Below are 21,784 nucleotides of genomic sequence, written 5' to 3'. Positions count from 1 at the left end.
TGGCTCTGCTCACTACCAGAAATCCTACAGATAAGCCTATCTGGGTTCACCTTTGTAACAAACAATGGTTGTGGAAAAAAATAAAAGAAGAAGCTAGCAGTGATAGTGGGGAAAATCTTCTAAGCTCACCTGCTAAGGCCTCTTTAGCATACTGGACACCTCTATGTGAATATAAAAAGGCAAATGTGCAAAATGGCACCCTTTCCTCTGTATTGCTACAGCCTCACCTGGGCCCATTCATCCCTTTCCCAGATGCCTTTAAACAGTTCACAACCTGCACAACTGCACCCAGCAGCCTCTCTGACAAGGCAAACACTGACAACCTGGTTGGCTGCTGAAGGACTGTTAACTGGGACCTTCTAAGTAAAAGATGTGTCATCCACACGGTCCCTCATTCATGCAAGTTTTCGTATCTTTCACTTGATCCGTTTCTCTTGTCCATTCTACAGTACAGAGCCAGTCACAATGACCCAACGCAGAGGATCGCAATCGCCACCAAAGAGGAATCTTGCTGCTACCACAGCCAATACCAGGGCTAGAAAAGAGACCGAGGCTGGGAACTTGCCTTCTGCCTCAGGTGTGGCCAGAGGGGCTGAGACGCTCCCACCGGGAAGAGATTGGGCAATTCCAACTCTTTTAAGCAAAAAGAGGGTGGGGAGACTGAAGATGAGGATTTTACCTCATTTACCCTTTAAATAGACCACCACCACCCCTGCCCAAGCAACTGAGGTCGTGTGGATGCCGCCATGAGGTGTGCCACTTGGATCTCTGTTCAAGAAAGAATGTGGCCTTCAGCTGCAGGGACTGCAGTTAGTGCCACCGGGATCCTAGGACTCCACTTGCCTTTGAGCTGAAGGCACATTCTTTTCAGGCAGCCTCCAGCTGTGACTGACCACAGCGGAGAGGACAGGACTGGCCATTTCTGCCCGACCTGGGACTCCTCTAACAGGCAGTCTGCTCTGAGGATCTCCCAGCCCAAACCTGCTGCCTCCCCCTTTTCCTTTAAGTGTTGGATCTGCATCATGGTCTAAAGCAGCGGTCGCCAATCTCACGGACCACCAATTGGCGACGGCTGGTCTAAAGCTTTCCTGGCCTAATTTTGCTTCCCACCTCTTTTGTCTTTCTCGGGTATTACTCTCTAATCAACCTCATTCATTCCTAATTCTGTTTAAGGGTGTCTCAAAGAACAAAACTGACACAATACAGATACTGTGTACAAATCAATCTGACAGGAGCCATATATAAACATTTTTTTAAAGTATTTTATAAAAGAATTCAACAGCCTAAAATATCATACCTAACACACATTCAACAGGAAAAATCTGTCTCCTCCATTCCCAAAACACTTCTCTGAATTAGAAAGTTTAAAAATATTAAGTCGCACTTCGAATGTCCTTCGTGGTGATGTTCTTGCCTCATCCAGCCTCCCTCTACTGACCCTTTACCTGTACCACTAATCTTTGGGTCCCTTGCTCTGATGACCCATTGAAGCACCTGTTCTGATTCTAGTCCAAAGCATAAGTGCCTCATTCCAGCCCCCACAGTACAGCAGACTGAAGATATGTTAATCTTTAACAAAACTCATTTCTAGGATCTCATTGATGTATCCTATAGCATGTCACACAGCATTGAGAGACCAATTAAAATTATACTCACACTTTCAGCCAACTATAGCCCAGCATTTAAAGTCTTTCCTAGCCCTAGCCGGATTGGCTCAGTGGCTAGAGGGTCAGCCTGCGGACCGAAGGGCGGTCAAGGGCATGTACCTCAGTTGCAGGCTTCTCCCTGGCCCGGCCCTTGTCGGGGCTCCTGTAGAAGGCAACCAATCGATGTGTTGTTTCTCTGTCAATCCCTCTCTCTTCCATTCTCTCTAAAAATCAATAGGAAAATATCCTCGGGTGAGGATTTAAATAAATAAATAAATAAATAAGTCTTTCCTATGATTTTCTAATCTTATTGGCAGCGTATCCGCCGGAGTTTCCATTCTGAAGTGATATGCACTCTTTGAAAGATGCAATGAAATAAGTCACTGGCATAGAAGTCTCCTTCCCGTGTCCCTCCCCGCAGAGGGCTTTAAAAAGCACAGTCACTTAGAAATCAGAACACAGCACCCAAGGAACTCTCAAAAGCCCTCGCCAGGGGACAGTCTCTTCACAAGTTCGACACAAAGGAAATAACATGCCAGGGTTCTCACAATACCCGGGCAGCTGGGTCCTAGTGAGAGGTGTTTTTAAAATGTTACATATCCTGCCCTAACCGGTTTGGCTCAGTGGATAGAGCGTCAGCCTTTGGACTTAAGGGTCCCAGGTTCAATTCCGGTCAAGGGCATGTACCTTGGTTTCGGGCACATCCCCAGTGGGGAGTGTGCAGGAGGCAGCTGATCGATGTTTCTAACTTTCTATCCCTCTCCCTTCCTCTCTGTAAAAAATCAATAAAATATATTTTTTAAAAATAAAAAAAAAATAAAAAATAAAATAAAATGTTACATATCCTTTACCTAATAGTTTATCACTGGGCTGTTATGACAAAGACATTATTTTGCAAATATTGGTTACTCTGCCCAAAGAAGTTTGGATAAATGCTGCATGTTAGAGAGGGACCCCTATGTAATCTATGCCGTGGCCCCATCTGTAAAACTTTTCTTCTCAGTATTCCCATGTGGCGAAGTTTCTGACCCCCGTGTTGTACAGTCCAGTGTACCCCAACTGCCAGGATGGCACCGCCTCAGCCCAGCCCGGCCCCAAGGACGGGGCCAGCTGAAGCTAAGGCCCAAGGTCGTCAGCACAAAACTGTTCCCAATTCAAGGAATTGACTTGGACTAATTGCTCCATCTCGCAGAACCTCATTTCCTCATTCGAATTCAAACGTAAAAGTTACCCCCTTGAAAAATGTTTCCGACTTCTGGCTCTGTCACAGGGAGCAGTACCTGTCACCTGCCAGCCCGGGACCCAGCACCCGGTGGACCATCTCTCCCCAATCAGCCACCATGAAATATTTTTTTAGGCTAAATTAAAGCCCATTTGTCTCATGTGACCGCACATAAATGTTCCGCTTTGTTTTTAAGTGCAACCCCGTGGTTTTCAGCATCTAAATCTGTGCTGGAGGCCAGGACGAAGACTAGAGCCCAGCTGACTCCACGCGCTGCTCAGTTTCTGCGGGAGGGGAGCGGAGGTGAGGCGCCGCAATAAGCACGGGCTCCGCGGAAAAACCCGCCTCGGGCAGCCCCGGTCAGACCCCGAGGAAGAGCTGCGGACGGGTCCCCCCGCCCCCCGCGGGCTCCAGAAAGCGGGCGACACGCGAACGATGCGCTGCGAAACGGACAATGAGCCCGAGACGCCGACAAGTCCTACTTTCCGTGGAAATGCTAGAAAGTCTGCAAGAACCGCCGACACGCGGCCAGGAGACCTCGCCCGGGGCCCACTTCGGTCCACACCGCCAGTCGGGCGTGGCCCGCCCACCTCATCTGCATTCTGCCCGCCCACTTCGGTCCACACCGCCAGTCGGGCGTGGCCCGCCCACCTCATCTGCATTCTGCCCGCCCACTTCGGTCCACACCGCCAGTCGGGCGTGGCCCGCCCACCTCATCTGCATTCTGCCCGCCCACTTCGGTCCACACCGCCAGTCGGGCGTGGCCCGCCCACCTCATCTGCATTCTGCCCGCCCACTTCGGTCCACACCGCCAGTCGGGCGTGGCCCGCCCACCTCATCTGCATTCTGCCCGCCCACTTCGGTCCACACCGCCAGTCGGGCGTGGCCCGCCCACCTCATCTGCATTCTGCCCGCCCACTTCGGTCCACACCGCCAGTCGGGCGTGGCCCGCCCACCTCATCTGCATTCTGCCCGCCCACTTCGGTCCACACCGCCAGTCGGGCGTGGCCCGCCCACCTCATCTGCATTCTGCCCGCCCACTTCGGTCCACACCGCCAGTCGGGCGTGGCCCGCCCACCTCATCTGCATTCTGCCCGCCCACTTCGGTCCACACCGCCAGTCGGGCGTGGCCCGCCCACCTCATCTGCATTCTGCCCGCCCACTTCGGTCCACACCGCCAGTCGGGCGTGGCCCGCCCACCTCATCTGCATTCTGCCCGCCCACTTCGGTCCACACCGCCAGTCGGGCGTGGCCCGCCCACCTCATCTGCATATCTCTCCGGCGAGTCCGGAGTCCCCTCCAGGCGAGGGAGGGACGCCCAGCTGACCGACTCCGGGCCTCGGGGCAGCGCTGAGGCTGGAAAAACCCCACTGCGGGAGGCTGACGCCAAGTGACACCTGAAAGGCAAACCCCTGCGCGTGATAAGTTAGATCTGTGAGAACAAAAAAACCTCGGGTTGGCACAGGACAGGCGCTTCATAACTATTTTGGGGGTAAATTAGTGAATGGACGTACAAGCAACTCTTGAGGAGGAGGAGATGAAGAAAACGCTTTAACAAAGGCTTGCTGATTATCCAAGATGAATACTACGGCTAATAAAAATGCATACCAATCCTAAGTGGTAACTGTTTTGCTGCTATCAGCAATGACTAACTTACGGAAATTACCCTGAACAGCTTTCATAGTTAATCTCACAGTAAAAACACAACTAACTAAATCTTGCTGTGAAAAACATGTAATAAAATCATGAGTGGAATGGCTGGTTCTATCTCCTGCATCACTTGAACACTGTGGTCCATTCTCTGTTCTCATCTTCCCCTGGAGTGTCCTAATGCTCAGTCATCTCTATCCAACTTGGTCATCTCTTCTCTGTCTAACTTGGCCATCACATCCAACTTGTAGCTTTTAAATACCACCTATGTATCTTCAATCCTCTCTTCTGAAATCCAGATTCATTTACCCAACTACCTTCTTGACACTCCACTTAAATGTCTTAATAGGCATCTCCAATTTAACTGGAACAAAAGCAAATTCTTGATTCTTCTCCCACAGATGTTTCATATAGTCTTCTCCATCTCCATAAATGGAATATATATCGTAAATGCCATCATATCTCAGCACTTCTTGCCACTTCCACTGCTACCACCTAGTCCCATGGTCGGCAAACTGCAGCTCGCAAGCCACATGCGGCTCTTTGGCCCCTTGAGTGTGGCTCTTCCTAAGCCTTAGGAGTACCCTAATTAATTTAATAACAATGTACCTACCTATATAGTTTAAGTTTAAAAACTTTGGCTCTCAAAAGAAATTTAAATCATTGTACTGTTGATATTTGGCTCTGTTGACTAATGAGTTTGCCGACCACTGACCTAGTCCAAGCCATGGTCATCTCCTACCAGGATTTCTGCAACTGCCTCCTAACCAGCCTCCCTTCCTCTGCCCCTGCCTCTCTATAGTCTGTTCTTCAGATAACAGAGTGATGCTTCTAAAACCTGGTCAAATCATATCACACCTCCACTTACAAAGCTCTAATGGCTTTCTGCCTCACTGGGAGGAAAACCCAAAGCCCTTACAATGGCCTCCAAGGCCCTGAATAATTGTCCCCACGGGCCCTCACCCCCCATCAGTGGACTCACTTTCTCCCTCTCACATTGCTTTTGCTAAGTTGCCTTCTTGCTGTTCCTCAAATACGTGAGGCATGCTCCCACCTAAAGGCCTGGGCACTAGCTGTTCCTTCTGCCTAGAATGCTCTTCCCCCACATTCCTACATTTCATAGACCGTATGGTTCATGCTCTCTCACTTCTGGGATCTCTGGTCAAATGCCATTGTATTAAGAGAGGCCTCTCTTGTTGCACCACATTAAATAGTAAACCAGACCCTTAATACATACATTTCTTTGCTTTGTTGAGCTCCATGGCGTTTATCACCATTTAGCATACTACATATTTACTTGCTTACTGGTTTCCTGTCTCTCCTCTAGAGTACAAGTTTCATGAGAACTACAGGCTTCCTCTCAAAGATGCCCATGTCTGGCTTGGATTCCTATGGCAACCAAAGCTGCTACCTCCGGCTTGGTACCTACATCAATAAGTGTCTTTATAGCTGTATCACTGCTGAGAGAGATGTTTGGAAAGATAATCACCATCAATCAGTTAACACTGGTTGTTTCTGAGAGTTGGTGTTCTGGATCATGTTTTAACTTTCTTTGTACTTTTCCATGCCTTAGAGGGGCTTAAATATCTGTTTTGTACATGACACTACTCAAAAGGAGGGGGGAAACCTCAACTTTCTTTTTTTAAAATATTTTTTTATGGATTTCAGAGAGGAAGGCAGAGGGAGAGAGATAGAAACATCAATGATGAGAGAGAATCATTGACCGGCTGCCTCCTGCATGCCCCCCACTGGGGATCGAGCCCACAACCCGGGCATTTACCCTTGACTGGAATAAAACCCAGGACCCTTCAGTCCACAGGCTGATACTCTATCCACTGAGCCAAACCGGCCAGGGCCCTTAACTTTCTTAATAAGCCAAAGGCCAACTTGCTAAACAGAGACTAAGTTCACACAAAGAAAACCAAAAGAAACTTAAATGTGGGAAGAAAGACTAAGAGGGTAACAAAGTTTAGCACCTTACTCACATGAAACGTTCTTCAGGCAGATAGCATGTATATTGCTAAGATACTCCAATGCTGGAAAAGCGACAGAGAAGTCAAGGGAGGATCAAGAAAGACAGCAGCAGGTTCATGGTGCTGGCACTGGCGGCGAAACAGACAGTGGCTGACAATGGCCGAGGCACCTTATGGGGTGATGGGAATGTTCTGAAACATAGCTGTGAATAGTTATAACTCAGTAAATTTACTAGAAGTATTGGATAGCACATTTTAAATGGGTGAATTTTATGATAAGTTATACTTCAATAAAGCTGTGGTTTTTTTCTTAAGTCAAGAGAGATATATGGATAAGACTCCAAGATCATGTATTATTTCTGAACTAAAAGGAGCCCCATCCCCATTCCAAATCAGTTAGTACGAATGAAGTCTGGGGGGCGGGGGAGCTCACTGCCAGGAATCAAGGCCAGAAAGACAAGGGCTTTGAAGAAGAGATTAAGGGGAAAAGAGAAACATCAGCCACGCTCAGGATGTGCTGGCTTATTGAATGTGCTGCCAGCAGGTCCAACAAACTGGGTTCCACCCAAAGCAAGAAACTTCTAGGGCAGGAAACAGAACCAGTGCAGGCGGGGCATGGGAAGCATCGGAAAAGAAATCCGAAGGCAGCGCTAAGGGATGTTCCAAAAGGACAAAACACGTCCTGTTGTGAGGTCCAGACAGGCTTGCTCAGGGAGGTGCTGCCCAGCTGGCCCTTTCATGCTGAACAGCCTCTGTCAGTGTCCAAGTGGCAGAGGGGCTGGGGCGGAGGGCGGGCGGTGCCAGGCACGGACATGCGCATCCTGGACACACAGGCCCCAGCAGCAGGGCCCTGTCTTTGTTCAGCAGAGTGAACAAGGGCTTGATTGTGGAAGAGTCCGGAGTGTGTTCAAAGAACAAGCCGCCGGAGCCCAGGACGGGAGCTCCAGGCACGAGCAGGAGCCTGAGCGGCTGCAGCGGGGTCTCGCTGGGCAAGGCCGAGGTTCGCGCCTGCTTCTCACCCAGTGAGGGCCCGGAGGGGTGTGAGCCGAGCAGTGGCCCGAGGAAAACTGATTTAGAAAAATCACTCTGGTAATACAAACCCTGCGCTCTTCCACACCCTCTACCTAACACTTTACAGAAAACCAAACTAACCAACCACCCACTTCAATAAGATGTGCTGATAGCGCCTGGGAGGAGCCAACTGGTGGGACATCTGTGCGCCTGCTCCCACCATTCGGGTTGTCTGCTCAAGAAGAGTCAGGTGTATTTGTTCCAAGCCTGTTATGCTAATCGTACTAACGATTTTATTTACATCACTTAATTACTATGTAAACCAATGAAATAGGAGCACAAAGAGAGACACCGTTTCTTCAAAAGCCACGCTGCAGACTTTGAAAAGACGCAGTGAAGGCGAGTCATTGAAAAATGTGTGAGGCAAGAAGCAACTGTAAGGATTAGGGGAATGTTTGTAAACATGTGAAAGGATTCTGCATGGTCTTCTTCCGAAGGACACAAGTTCTTGCTCCTGTTGAGAGAAACTAAAACTGAAAGTCATGGCAGAGGTATTACAAGCGTGGAAAGACGTTAGGGAACCCCAAGCAACAGGTCTGCTTTAAGAAAATGCCGTGGCCCTGGAACTGAAGATGGGTGCACAAACTGTCGTGTGTGTTTCCCTCCACGTTCTGCGTGGATCAGGGTTCGGGATCTGAAAAGAGGAGCCGCACACAAATGAGAGAGAAAAGAGACAAGATAATGTGGAAATATTGGGGGACCAGGTGGGCAAGTCCAGAAGGACTTCCACTGATGCTCAGGCCGCTCCAACCTTTTATTGATCTGGAGTAGCCCTTAGGTAAGGAGATTTCAATGACACACAGTTTAGCTCATCAGCAAACAATTTCCAGAAATAGGCAGAATATCTAATCAACAATAATCAGTAAGGATTTACATGAGTATCTAAGGAATTAAGTGAACTAAGGTGGGGATGATGCTTCAGCTACCATTATCTAGATTAACTGGGTGGTGCACAGCCCTGACCTTTGCTAGGGCTTCAAAGGTTACTAGCTTTTGGGGGTCTCCTCTATGCTCAGCTAGTGAAGACAATAAATAGTTTCCGGCAATAAACACTTACATGTTTTAGGTGAAAATAAAGTGTTTAAAGTACATGTTACATTTTTAGGATTCCCTGATTTAACTAACTTTGCCCATTAATTGATGCAATTTGATCCCAATCTCACAGGACAGAAGAGAGTGGAGTGAGCAGTACTAGCAGCGCCCCTCCAACAGGAAGCCGCTGGCTGTAGGTGAGGGATGCGATGCTGGTGGGCTAGGGGAACCCAGAGGAGATGAAAAGGCGTGGAAAAGATGTGGCTGAAAAAGACATTAAAGGAAGGGAAGCTGACAACATGACAGGAGAATTTTTCAGGGTGACGAAAAGTGGCACTGCGGTCAGGCTCTAAGTCCAGATGCTACAGGAAGCAGGTAAGCAACCCTGCAATGAGGGTGGTGAGTTTCATTTAGACAAATCCAAGGAGAGAGCAATGTAAACTCCAGAGGAGCAGAAGCTGAAGCTGCCATTGTTTTGTTCATTGCTGCATCCCTAGCACCTAGAAAATGCTTGGAAAAGAGCAGACACTCTAACTTCTTGAAAGGAATGAATGGATGCGCGCACATGCAGAATATCCACAGGCATGTCCAGCAAATAGTTGGAGTGTTTCCAGAATGCAGGGTGCAAGTTGGGGCAGAGGTGCGGGTTTGAGAGTAATCAGGAACCTTGTCTACCTTGTAATCCTAGGGCCTGAAATAGTGGCTCCCACATGGAAGGAGACAAGAGAAGATGTCAAAGAAAAGGTCTTTGACCTTCACAGCAATGCCTTCAGGGTCGGAAAGGACTTTAAGAAGCTCTTCTGATCCTATCACCCTACCTCTGTACCGCAGAGCTGTTCAGCTTAGAATGGGTATTTCCCTAGCAATAGTGGGAAATTCTTTCCTACAGCAACACACCTCTCTGAACTTCTGTGGCTATTAGAACATTCTTCCATATATTATGCCAAAGCCTGGCCCTAATGTTAATACTTGGAACCAAAAGGAAAAGTTTAATTTTTTTTTTTTTAATCCTCACCCAAGAATATTTTTCCATTGACTTTTAGAGAGAGAGAGGAAGGGCAGGGGAGAGACAGAGACACATTGATTGGTTGCCTCCATCATGCACCCTGACCAGGGCTGGGGATCGAGCCTGCGACCGAGGTACGTGCACTTAACTGGAATCAAACATGGGACCCTTCAGTCCACGGGCCGACACCCCATCCACTGAGCCAAATAAGCCAGGGAGGAAAAGTTTACTTTTGACCAGAAAAGGAATTGGTTGACAAAGTGATAACTTTGGAAGAAAAAAAAAACAAACAAACATGTCATGTTAGGAAAGCAAAGCTGAAGGAGTCTGAATAAAATGCCCCAGCGTCTAAAGCAGGTAGATTTTCTTAAATATGTTTAGAGAGAGAGAAACCTCTATATTAGAAGCATTGACCGATTGCCCTCCCCTGCCCCCGCTGAGCCACACTGGCCAGGGTGGATTTTCGTTTTAATTAATGTAGTTCCTAAGTAGGAGATTCTGTTTAGGAAGATGGTTTGAGAGGAAAACCACATTTTATAAAAGTATCTACATTTCAGGTTCTGCTCTTGGTTGCTCACATATGCCATTTCATTTCATCCTACAACTCCCGAGCTGAGTGTCTTACAGACACAGAACACGCTCAGAGAGGCTCACGCTTGCCGGTCACACAGGACGCTTCTCCAAGGTGGAGATCTGACCCCCATGAACAATGGACACTGATGGGGTTGGGTTCCTGAAGCCGCAGTGTGACGGCACAGGTGTCCTCGGTGTGCTTAGGCAGACGTGAGGGCATGTCTAAAAACTAAAAAAAATGGCCCTCGCTGGTTTGGCTCAGTGGATAGAGCGTTGGCCTGCAGACTGAAGGGTCCCAGGTTCGATTCCGGTCAAGGGCACATGCCCAGGTTGCAGGCTCAATCCCCAGTGGGGGACGTGCAGGAGGCAGCCGATCAATGATTATGTCTCATCACTGATGTTTCTATCTCTCTCTCCCTCTCCCTTACTCTCTGAAACCAATAATATATATATATTTAAAACCTGAAAACAACACACGAACTTGGATGAATATGAGGTTCGCTGAAACCTGTCAGGAAATGGTGTGGAAGCTAATCCTGAACAGCAGCTGAGGTGTTGAAAATGAAGGGACAAAGCAGCCTGGCTGTTCCTGCAGCTCTGCCCGTGTTTCTGTCTTCTCTCACGCATTTACCCCCAGAACGGCCTATGCCCTGAAAGGGTAGATCAAACCGTGGGAAGAGGAAACTGAAATCCAAGAAAATCACCTAATGAGCTTAAAGTTCCTGGCCCAGGGACAGGACACCCACAACGCTGGGTACCCGGCGAACACGGCCACGAACCGCTGTCAGTCACCACTGAGACGCGCTGGCTGGCGCAGTGCCAGAGATGCCACCCAGAACAAAGAGGCTCGTTGCCATGGGTCAGCCTCCAAAACGCACTGCTCGCACTGCTCGGGGAACCAGCACGCGTGCGGAGCGCGAGTCCGTTTATGCCGCCGGTGCGGAAAGGGGAGCCTCCCTCCACACTGGGCAGCTCCTGCCGGACAGTGATGAGCCGTTAGGAGCAAAACCTGTCACCGTACCTTTACACCTTGAACCATGTGGATTGATTACCTATTCAAAAAATGAATAAAGTTTAAAATGTTTTACCTGACAGCCCTGGATGGTGTGGCTCAGTAGGTTGAGTGTTGTCTATGCACCAGAAGGTCCCGGTTCGATTCCCAGTCAGGGCACATGCCCGGGTTGCAGGCTCAATCCCCAGTGGGGCGTGCAGGAGGCAGCAGCGGATAGATGTTTCTATCTCTCTCTCCCTCTCTCTTTCTCTCTCTCTAAAATAAAAAAAAAATATTTTTTAAGAAAGTTTTGCCTGACAAAGACTGGCGTTGGATAGAACAACATTTTAAAGGAATGGTTTCTAAGTGCCTACAATGACAGAGATAGTACTGGGAGCACCAAGAAAAAATCACTGAGAACAAGCCAAACTGTTCTAGGTCTCTTTCACGTGCTTTCATTTCAAAATCCGCAGACATGGCTACTCGCAGTGGTAGCAGTGGTGGCTGCGGGGACTGACTCAGGTCACAGAGCTGGGATGGGGCAGGAAGGACAGAACAAAGCTTCTGTGCTTCCCCGAAGCTTTTCCTACAGTCGTGCTGTCCCCACTGACTGTGTCCAAACCTTGTTTTTTATTTCTCTGGCATCAACCCCACATACAGTTTCTCTGCACATAGATTATCAACTATATGTTAATTTAATTTATTACAAATTTCTTGATTTAATGTTCCAAAACTCATTCCCACATCATAAAATCACCACATCTGGGCTGTCTTTTGGGTTGATCAGATAGAGATAAGTATCCCATCCAAACAGCCTTAAGAAAATCTGAGCAAGTTCAGTTGAGGGCAGGGGAGGTATCAATAGCACACACTTCTATTCTGACCATCTGTACTGCAATTTGCTTAGGAAAAATATTTCCACAGTATTAAAATGATTTTTGACATGGGAATCAATCAGTGGATAGAGCATTAGCCTGCAGACTGAAAGGTCCCAGGTTCGATTCCGGTCAAGGGCATGTACCTTGGTTGCGGGCACATCCCCAGTGGGGGGTGTGCAGGAGGAAGCTGATCGATGTTTCTCTCTCATCGATGTTTCTAACTCTCTATCCCTCTCCCTTCCTCTCTGCAAAAAATCTATTAAAAAATATATTTTAAAAAACCAAAGTTTATATCATTACAGGCCTATCTCAAGAAACAAGAGAAATCCAAAGTAAACAACCTAACATTGCATCTTAAAGAACTAGAAAAAGAACAAAAGCAACCCAAAGTCAGCAAAAGAAAATAATAAAATAGAGCAGAATTGAATGAAATAGAAAACAAAAAGATTATACAAAAAATTAATAAGAGCTGGTTCTTTGAAAAGATTAATAAAATTGACAAACCCCTGGCTAGACTCATTAAGGAAAAAAAGGGAAAAGACCCATATAAACAAAATCAGAAGTGAGAGAGGAGAGGTCATCACAGACATCACAGATACACAAAGGACCATACTAGAATATTATGAAAGACTATATGCCACCAAATTCAATAAACTAGAGGAAATGGATAAGTTCCTGGAAATATATAACCTTCCTAGACTAAATCATGAAGAATTGGAAAATCGCTGTAGCCGGTTTGGCTCAGTGGATAGAGAGAGCATCAGCCTGTGGACTGAAGGGTCCTGGGTTTGATTCTGGTCAAGGGCACATGCCCAGGTTGCAGGCTCGGTCCCCAGTGGGGTGTGTGCAGGAGGCAGCCAATCAGTGATTCTCTCTCACCATTGATGTTTCTATCTCTCTCTTCCTCTCCCTTCCTCTCTGAAATCAATAAAAATATATTTTAAAAAAAAGAATTGGAAACTCTAAATACCTCCCCAAAAGTAAAAGTCCAGGACCAGATGGCTTCACCAGTGAATTTTACCAAATGTTCAAAGAAGGTTTAAAACCTATCCTCAAACTCTTCCAAAAAATTGAAGAAGAGGTAATACTTCCTAACACATTCTATGAGGCCAATATAACCCTGATACCAAAACCTGGCAAAGATTATTAAAAAAAGAAAACTACAGACCAATGTCTCTGATGAACACAGATGCAAAAATCCTAAACCAAACACTAGCAAATCTAATATAACAGTACACCCACAGTTTCATACATCACGATCAAGTGGGGTTCATTCCAGGGGCACAAGGATGGTTCAACATACGCAAATCAATCAATGTAATACACCATATTAACCAAAGAATGGATAAAAATCATATGATTTTATCAATAGATGCATAAATAGCATTTGATATGATACAACATCTATTTATGATTAAAACACTCAATAAAATGGGACTAGAAGGAAAGTACCTCAACATAATAAAGGCCATATATGATAAACCCTCAGCTAATATACTCAATGGTGAAAACCTGAAAGCTTTTCCTCTAAGATCAGGAACAAGACAAGGATGTCCACTCTCACCACTCTTATTCAGCAAAGTGCTGGAAGTCCTAGACCAGTGATGGCGAACCTATGACACGCGTGTCAGAGGTGACACACGAACTCATTTTTTGGTTGATTTTTCTTTGTTAAATGGCATTTAAATATATAAAATAAATATCAAAAAGATAAGTCTTTGTTTTACTATGGTTGCAAATATCAAAAAATTTCTATATGTGACACGGCACCAGAGTTAAGTTAGGGTTTTTCAAAATGCTGACACGCCGAGCTCAAAAGGTTCGCCATCACTGTCCTAGACAGAGCAATGAGGCAAGAGAAAGAAATAAAAGGCATCCAAATAGGGAAGGAAGAAGTCAAACTGTCACTTTTTGTGGACAACATGATGCTATATATAGAAAACACTACAGACTCCACCAAAAAAAACTATTAGAAACAATAAATACAGTCAAGTTGCAGGATACAAAATCAATGTGCAAAAAAACCCATTGCTTTCCTGTATACTAACAAAAAAAACTTCAGAAAAAGAAATGAAATTAAAAAAAACAAAAACAATCCTTTTGCAATTGCAACCCAAAGAACATAATACCTAGGAATAAACTTAACAAAGAATGTAAAAGACCTATATGTATACTAAAAATTACAAAGCATTATTAAAAGAGATTGAAAAAGAAACAACAAAATGGAAAAATATCCCATGCTCATAGATTGGAAGAATCACATAGTTAAAACGGCCATATTACTCAAAGCAATATACAGATTTTATGCAACCCCCAGCAAAATCCCAATGTCATTTAAAAAAAATAGAATGAGAAATCATCAGATTTGTATGGAACCACAAAAGACCCCAAATAGCCAAAGCAATCCTGAGAAAAAAGAACCAAGCTGGAGGTATCACACTACCTGACTTCAAATTATACTACAGAGCTACGATAATCAAAACAGCATAGTATTGGCAGAAAAACAGACACACAGATAATGGAACAGAATAGAAAACCAAGCTATAAAACCACATGTACATGGACAGATAATTTTCAACAAAGGAGCCAGAAACACACAATGGAGTAAAAATAGTTTCTTCAATAAATGGTGCTGGGAAAACTGGAAATCCACATGCAAACGAATGAAATTGTATTACAGTTTGTCCCCATGTACAACAATTAATTCAGAATGGATCAAAGACCTAAATATAAGACCTGAAACAATAAGTTACATAGAAGAAAATACAGGAACCAAACTTATGGATCTTGGTAGTAGAGAACATTTTATGAACTGGACCCCCAAGGCAAGGGAAGTAAAGGCAAAATAAATGAATGGGACTATTTCAAACTAAAAAGCCTCTGCACAGCAAAAGAAACAGACAACAAAACAGCAAGAAAATAAAGCAGTTAGTTACCCACAAGGGAGCTCCCTCAAGACTGTCAGCTGATTCCTCAACAGAAACATGTTCAAAGTGGTAAAAAGCAAGGACCTACGCTCAACATTACTCTAGCAAGGCTATCATTTAAAATTAAAGGAGTATTAACACAGAGTTGGGCAGGGTGAAATTGGCATAGAACATTCAATTTTTTTAACTTTTAGAAAACAGTGGGATATCAGTTTAAAATAGTGACATTCTTTTAAATCCCACATGTTCTATATATTGAATCATGAGCACTTTTGTTTTCACCTGTGGGGCTACAGGAACCTCCTCTGGCCAAGTGCTTCTCCAAAAGGGATTAGTGTTCAACCCTCATCACCTGGGTACTCACCAGGTCTCGTCTCAGCAAACCCCACGGCCAGTGAGAGCAGGAAGTGACCCTGCGTCTACCTGCAACCCATCCATGAGGATCGGGATATACCAAAAGGACCGAGCAGGGACTCAAACAGCGATCTGCACACCATGCTGATAGCAACGCTATGCACGGTAGCCAGGAGGTGTCGACAATACAAATGTCCGTTGATGGGTGAATGGATAAACAAAAGTGGTATAGCCATACAATGGAATATTACTCAGCCTTTTGAAACGAAGGAAATTCTAACACCTGGATGAACCTTGAATACATTATACTAAGTGAAATATGCCGGACATTAAAGGACAATACTGCATAATTCCAATTATATGAAGTACCAAGAATAGGTCAGTTCATAGAGACAGAAAGTGAAACGATGGTTAGCAGGGGCCGAGGGAGGGAGGAATGAAGAGTTACTGTTTAATGATTAAAGTTTCAGTTTTGTCACATGAAAAGGATTCTGGAGATGGATGTTAATGATGGTTGCAACAATGTAAGCATGCTAATATCCCTGGGCTGCACACTTAGAAATGCTTAATACAATACATTTTACGTGCTGTTACTTTACCACAATTAAAAAATAAATCCATCAGGCTGGCAAGGATGTGGAGAAAAAGGAACCCTCGTGCACTGCTGGTGGGAACACAGACTGGTGCAGCCACTGTGGAAAACAGTATGGAGTTTCCTCAAAAAGTTAAAAATGGAACTCCCATTTGACCCAGTGATCCTACTTCTAGGAATATATCCCAAGAAATCAGAAACACCAATCAGAAAGGATATATGCACCCATATGTTCATAGCAGCACAATTCACCATAGCTAAGATCTGGAAACAGCCTAAGTGCCCATCAGCTGATGAGCAGATTAAAAAACTGTGGCACATCTATACAATGGAATACTATGCTGCTGTAAAAAAGAAGGAACTTTTACCATTTGCAACAGCATGGATGGACCTGGAGAGCATTATGCTAAGCGAAATAAGCCAGTCGGAGAAAGATAAATAGCACATGATCTCACTCACTTGTGGAATATAATGAACAACATAAACTGATGAACAAAAACAGATCCAAAGAGAGAGAAATACCAAACAGACTGTCAAACCTCAGAGGGAAGGGAGGTGGGGAGGGTTAGAGATCAACCAGAGGACTTGTATGCATGCATATTAGCATAACCCATGGACACAGACTCGGGGCGGTGGGGGCTTGTCCTGGGGGGGTGGGAGTGGCCGAGGAGGGCCGATGGGGGAAAAAGGAGACATATTTAATACTTTAAACAATAAGTAAATAAATACATAAATAAATCCATCAGGAGAGTTTAGTACTGTTGATCTACACCTCAAAATAAACCCAGAACCCGACTACTGACCCCAGCTCTCCGGCTGCACCCGGTCCAGGCGCCTCCTTCCTAGTGTCCAGCACAGCCTCTGACCTGGTCTCCCCTTTCCAAATGCAGTCAGGCCGCTCTACTCCTCTGTCCTCTTCGCTCCCCTCCCCGTCCCTCCCCCGAAGCCCAGCCTCTCTGGCCTCCTCTCCACTGTCCTCTTCCTCCGCACTCACTTGGCTGCAGCCACACCGGTGGGTCACCCTCCTTGTCTACCCGGCTGACTTCCTCACCCCCTCACGTGGTGTTCATGAAGCGCCACAAACAGACAGCGCTGTCCTGTTCACTGGTGGTCCCGCCTCTTGCCTAGAAGTGCTGGGCACATAGTAGCCACTCAAAAATATTTGTTGAATTAACGAACGACTAAAAGGAGGATGGTTTCTAGTCTGGTACTGAAACCTTTCTTCGGAACCAGGACGCAAAGCGGAAGAGCACAGCAGTGTCTTTGAGGAGGCTGCCATCTAGTGGCTGGATTCCTTCGTCGCTCTGTGGGGGCTCAACATTTCATGTGGCCCTGAGATGTGCAGTTAATGAGGTAGCAAGGAGGACCGCCGCCTGTGCACAGCGACCACCCTGTCCTCTAAGACCCATGCCTATTGGGTAAGATGAGATCTGCCCAAAGGATACCCTGGAGAGAAAGGGAAGAAGAACATATCTGGGCTGTAATGCAGATCTGTTCATAATATTGATTTTTTAAAAATCAGAGGAGTGGTTGTGGAGTGGGGAAACATTGGGTGGGCATGGGAGACAGAAAGCCAAACTCATTTTAACTTTATGAAGACAAGTTTCCTGATCGGATTAAAATGCCACGCTCTTCAAGCTGCTGTCAGAATACAGGGAGGTAACAGGCCCGCAGAGGGGTGACAGGAAACAGGCAGCAGCTGCTCCCATGGAGCCCATGGCTGCGGCCCTGCCCCGTGTCTGCGGCTCTGCCCCATGGCTTCGGCCCTGCCCCATGGCTGATGCCGACTGGCAAAGCTCAGGGCACAGCACAAAGCTGGATACCAGAACCTACACAGAGCCTAGAAAAGGCTTCCAGAAAGTTCATGCAGCCCCAGTCAAGCAGTTCCCATACCCCCTGGGTTAGATGGTGAATTAGCACTATATGCAAGTGTGAGCAACCACAAAATTATTACCAAAAGACTGGTAATTATTGGCCAAGTGCTTCTCCAAAAGGGATTGGTGTTCAACCCTCATCACCTGGTTATGCTAATATGCATACAAGTCGTTTGGTTGATCTCTAACTCCCCCCACCCCCACCTCCACCCCCACCTTCCCTCTGAAGTTTGACGGTCTGTTCAGTGTTTCTCTGTCTCTGGATCTATTTTGTTCATCAATGTATGTTGTTCATTATATTCCACAAGTGAGTGAGATCTTGTGATATTTATCTTTCTCCGACTGGCTTATTTCGCTTAGCATAATGCTCTCCAGGTCCATTACCATTATTCCTCTGGTATTAGATTTGACGGTTCCCCCTAAGGACAGATCAATTCCCAAGAAAGAGTGCAATACAAGCTGATGGTAGGTTTAACTATGGTGAGGTTAAAACCACAATACTGTTTTATAATTTCATGACAAGATCCTTTTCAAAATTAATACAGTTGAAAGCACAGATAATAGCACCCATTACAGAAAACTTGTCACAAAGTCAAAAGTTCAACAATACGACTGAGGGAAAGTCTTAAGCCATAAAGAAAAGTCTGTCCCCAAGGAGTCTATATATAATTTATATCTTCCTTTTAACAGGAAACGAATGACATATTGCTAGCATTCTTCTCATTTTCTTTTCTTTTGTTATTTTCCTTTACAGCTGAATCTCTAGAGGAGTGATGGCGAACCTTTTGAGCTCGGCGTGTCAGCATTTTGAAAACCCTAACTTAACTCTGGTGCTGTGTCACATATAGAAATTTTTTTATATTTGCAACCATAGTAAAACAAAGATGTATATTTTTGATATTTATTTTATATATTTAAATGCCATTTAACAAAGAAAAATCAACCAAAAAAAATGAGTTCGCGTGTCACCTCTGATACGCATGTCATAGGTTCGCCATCACTGCTCTAGAGAATGAATGTAAGTCCAGTGAACATGCAAAGGGGGTGCCCTTTCTAACACACACACAAAAAATATTTCCTTCATTTCTCTGCTTTTCGTGCGTGTAAAACAAAGACAAAATGTGACCCAATGACCCCCTAACACTGCTGTACAATTGCAGGAGAGGCGGCACCTGCTACAGGGCAATGAAAGCTGATGGGCGCTGCCATTGTATATACAGGGTGTCCGAAAAATGTATACACAGGTTATGTCAGAGATCCATTCCTACGACGCGACGCAATGCGATTTTCACCAGAAGTCGGAACCCACCTACATAAGCACCTACGTCACTCACATGGAGCACATACACATAGTAATGAAGTGAAACAGTAAAAAAAATTTAAAAGAAAGATAACAGCCCTAACCGGTTTGGCTCAGTGGATAGAGCGTCAGCCTGTGGACTGAAGGGTCCCAGGTTCAATTCCGGTCAAGGGCATGTACCTTGGTTGCGGGCATATCCCCAGTGGGGAGTGTGCAGGAGGCAGCTGATCGATGTTTCTCTCTCATTGATGTTTCTAACTCTCTATCCCTCTCCCTTCCTCTCTGTAAAAAATCAATAAAATATATATATATATATTTTAAATCAATAAAATAAATAAATAAATAAAAGATAACAATTCCTGACCTTTACTTGTGGTAAATAAAGAATAAAAAACATAAAGCACATATGTACATATGTTGAAATGATGGAACTTTTGTTTTTTTATAAATAAATGGGAGATGGCGATGTAACCAGGAAACGACATACGTCAAGTCTGACGTAACCCGAGGACTGTCTGTACACACACTGAATAATTCTGAAGGCAGTGTTTACTAAAATAGGAAGGAAATGGACTTTTGTACATTGATTTTGTATTCTGTAACTTTACTGAATGTATTTATTGTTTCTAATAGTTTTTTGATGGAGTCTCTAGGGCAGCGGTTCTCAACCTGTGGGTCGCGACCCCTTTGGCGGTTGAACGACCCTTTCACCGGGGTCGCCTAAGACCATCCTGCATATCAGATATTTACATTACTATTCATAACAGTAGCAACATTATAGTTATGAAGTAGCAACGAAAATAATTTTATGGTGGGGTCACAACATGAGGAACTGTATTTAAAGGGCCAGAAGGTTGAGAACCACTGCTCTAGGTTTTTCTAGATAAAAATCATGTCATCTGCAAAAAGTGACAATTTTACCTCTTTATTTCCAGTTTGGATGCCTTTTATTTCTTTCTCGTGTCTGATTGCTCTGGCTAGGGCTGCTAGTAGTATGTTACAACAGTGGTGAGTGTGGGCATCTTTGCCTTGTTCCTGATTTTAGAGGAAAAGCTTCTATTTTTCACCATTGAGTATGCTATTAGCAGAGGGTCTGTTATAGATGGCCTTCCTTATGTTGTGGTACTTTCCTTCTATATCCATTTTAGAGTGTTTTAATCACAAATGAATGTTGTATCTTGTAAAATGCTTTTTCTGCATCTATTGATAAGATCATATAAGTTTTATCTTTTCTTTGGGTAATGCAGTGAATCACATTGATTGATTTGTGAATGTTGAACCATCCTTGTGCCCCTAGAATGAACCCCCTTTGATTGTGGTGTAGTTTTTTTAATGTACTGTTGTATTCGAATTGCTAGTATTTTGTTTAGGATTTTTGCATCTGTGTTCATCAGAGCTATTAGTCTTTCGTTTTCTTTTTGTGTGTTATCCTTGCCAGGTTTTGGTATCCGTGTAATGTTGGCCTCATAAAATGTGTTAGGAAGTATTGCCTCTTCTTCATTTTTTTGAAGAGTTTGAGATCTTTGTTTGGTAGAATTCACTAAAGAAGTCACCTTCTCCTAGACTTTTACTTTTGGGGAGGTTTTTGATAGTTGTTTCAATTTCCTCACTGTTGATAAGTCTACTTAAATTTTCCAGTTCTTCATGAATCTTGTCTAGGAAGGTTATATATTTCTAAGAACTTGTCCACTTCTACTAGGCTATTGACTTTGAAGGCATATAGTTTTTCATAGTATTCTAGTATGATCCTTTGTATTTCTGTGGTGTCCATTGTAACTTCTCATCTTTTGTTTCTGATTTTGTTTGAGCCTTCTCTTTTTCCCATAGGTTTATCAATTTTATTAATCTTTTCAAAGAACCAGCTCTTTGTTGCATTAATTTTTATACTGTCTTTTAAATCTCTATTTCATTTAATTCTGATCTAATTTTTATTTCCTTCTTCTGCTGACTTTGGGCTGCATTTGTTCTTTGAGTTCTTTAAGGTGTAATGTTAGGTCATTTATTTGGGATTTTTCTTGCTTCTTGAGGTAGGCCTGTAACGATATGGACTGCCCTTTTATTACCACTTTGCTGCATGACAAAAGTTTTGAGATGTAGTGTTGTCATTCTCGTTTGTCTCTATGTATCTTCTGACCTCTCCTTTTATTTCTTCTTTAACCCAGTCATTTTTTAGTAGCATGTTGTTTAATCTCCACATATTTGTGTTTCCTCCCCACCTTGTTTTTGCAGTTGCTTTCCAATTTCAAAGCATAGTGGTTGGAGGATATGCTTGGTATGATTTCAATCTTCTTAAATTTACTGGAACCAGTTTTGTGTCCCAACATATGGTCTATCTTGAGAGTGCCCCATTGCACTGGAGAATGTATAACCTGGTGCTCGGGGTGAAAGGATCTGTAAATGTTATGTCCATTTGGTCTAATGTGTCACTTAAGGCTGATATTTCCTTATTGATTTTCTGTTTGGATGTTCTATCCATCGCTGTCAATGGGGGTATTTAGGTCCCCAACTATAATTGTGTTTTTGTCAGTTTTTCCCTTTAGTTCTGGTAGTAGTTACTTTATATATTTTGGTGCTCCTTGATTGGGTGCATATATATTGAGAAGTGCTATGTCTTTTTGATGACCTGTCCCTTTTATCATAATAAACTGTCCATATTTGTCTCTTGTTACCTTTTTTAAAATCTTGAAATCTATTT

General features: G+C 44.5%; 1 protein-coding gene and 1 long non-coding RNA gene across 14 annotated transcripts in view; both read right to left on the bottom strand.

Annotated features, from left to right (window-relative positions):
• SPECC1 (sperm antigen with calponin homology and coiled-coil domains 1) overlaps positions 1-21,784 on the bottom strand; it is a 229,979-nt gene that overhangs the window by 147,956 nt on the left and 60,239 nt on the right. The window lies entirely within an intron of this gene.
• On the bottom strand, positions 2,389-11,299 carry LOC106726770. Its single transcript, XR_001362871.1, has 3 exons — positions 11,262-11,299; positions 6,504-6,661; positions 2,389-2,418 (listed from the first exon to the last, which is right to left on the bottom strand). It is a non-coding gene; the product is annotated as an uncharacterized LOC106726770 (long non-coding RNA).

This window comes from Myotis brandtii, unplaced genomic scaffold, assembly GCF_000412655.1.
Source record: "Myotis brandtii unplaced genomic scaffold, ASM41265v1 scaffold314, whole genome shotgun sequence".
Taxonomy (NCBI): domain Eukaryota; kingdom Metazoa; phylum Chordata; class Mammalia; order Chiroptera; family Vespertilionidae; genus Myotis; species Myotis brandtii.
Note: the sequence above shows the minus strand (reverse complement) of the source record. Positions and strands in the feature narration are given on the sequence as shown.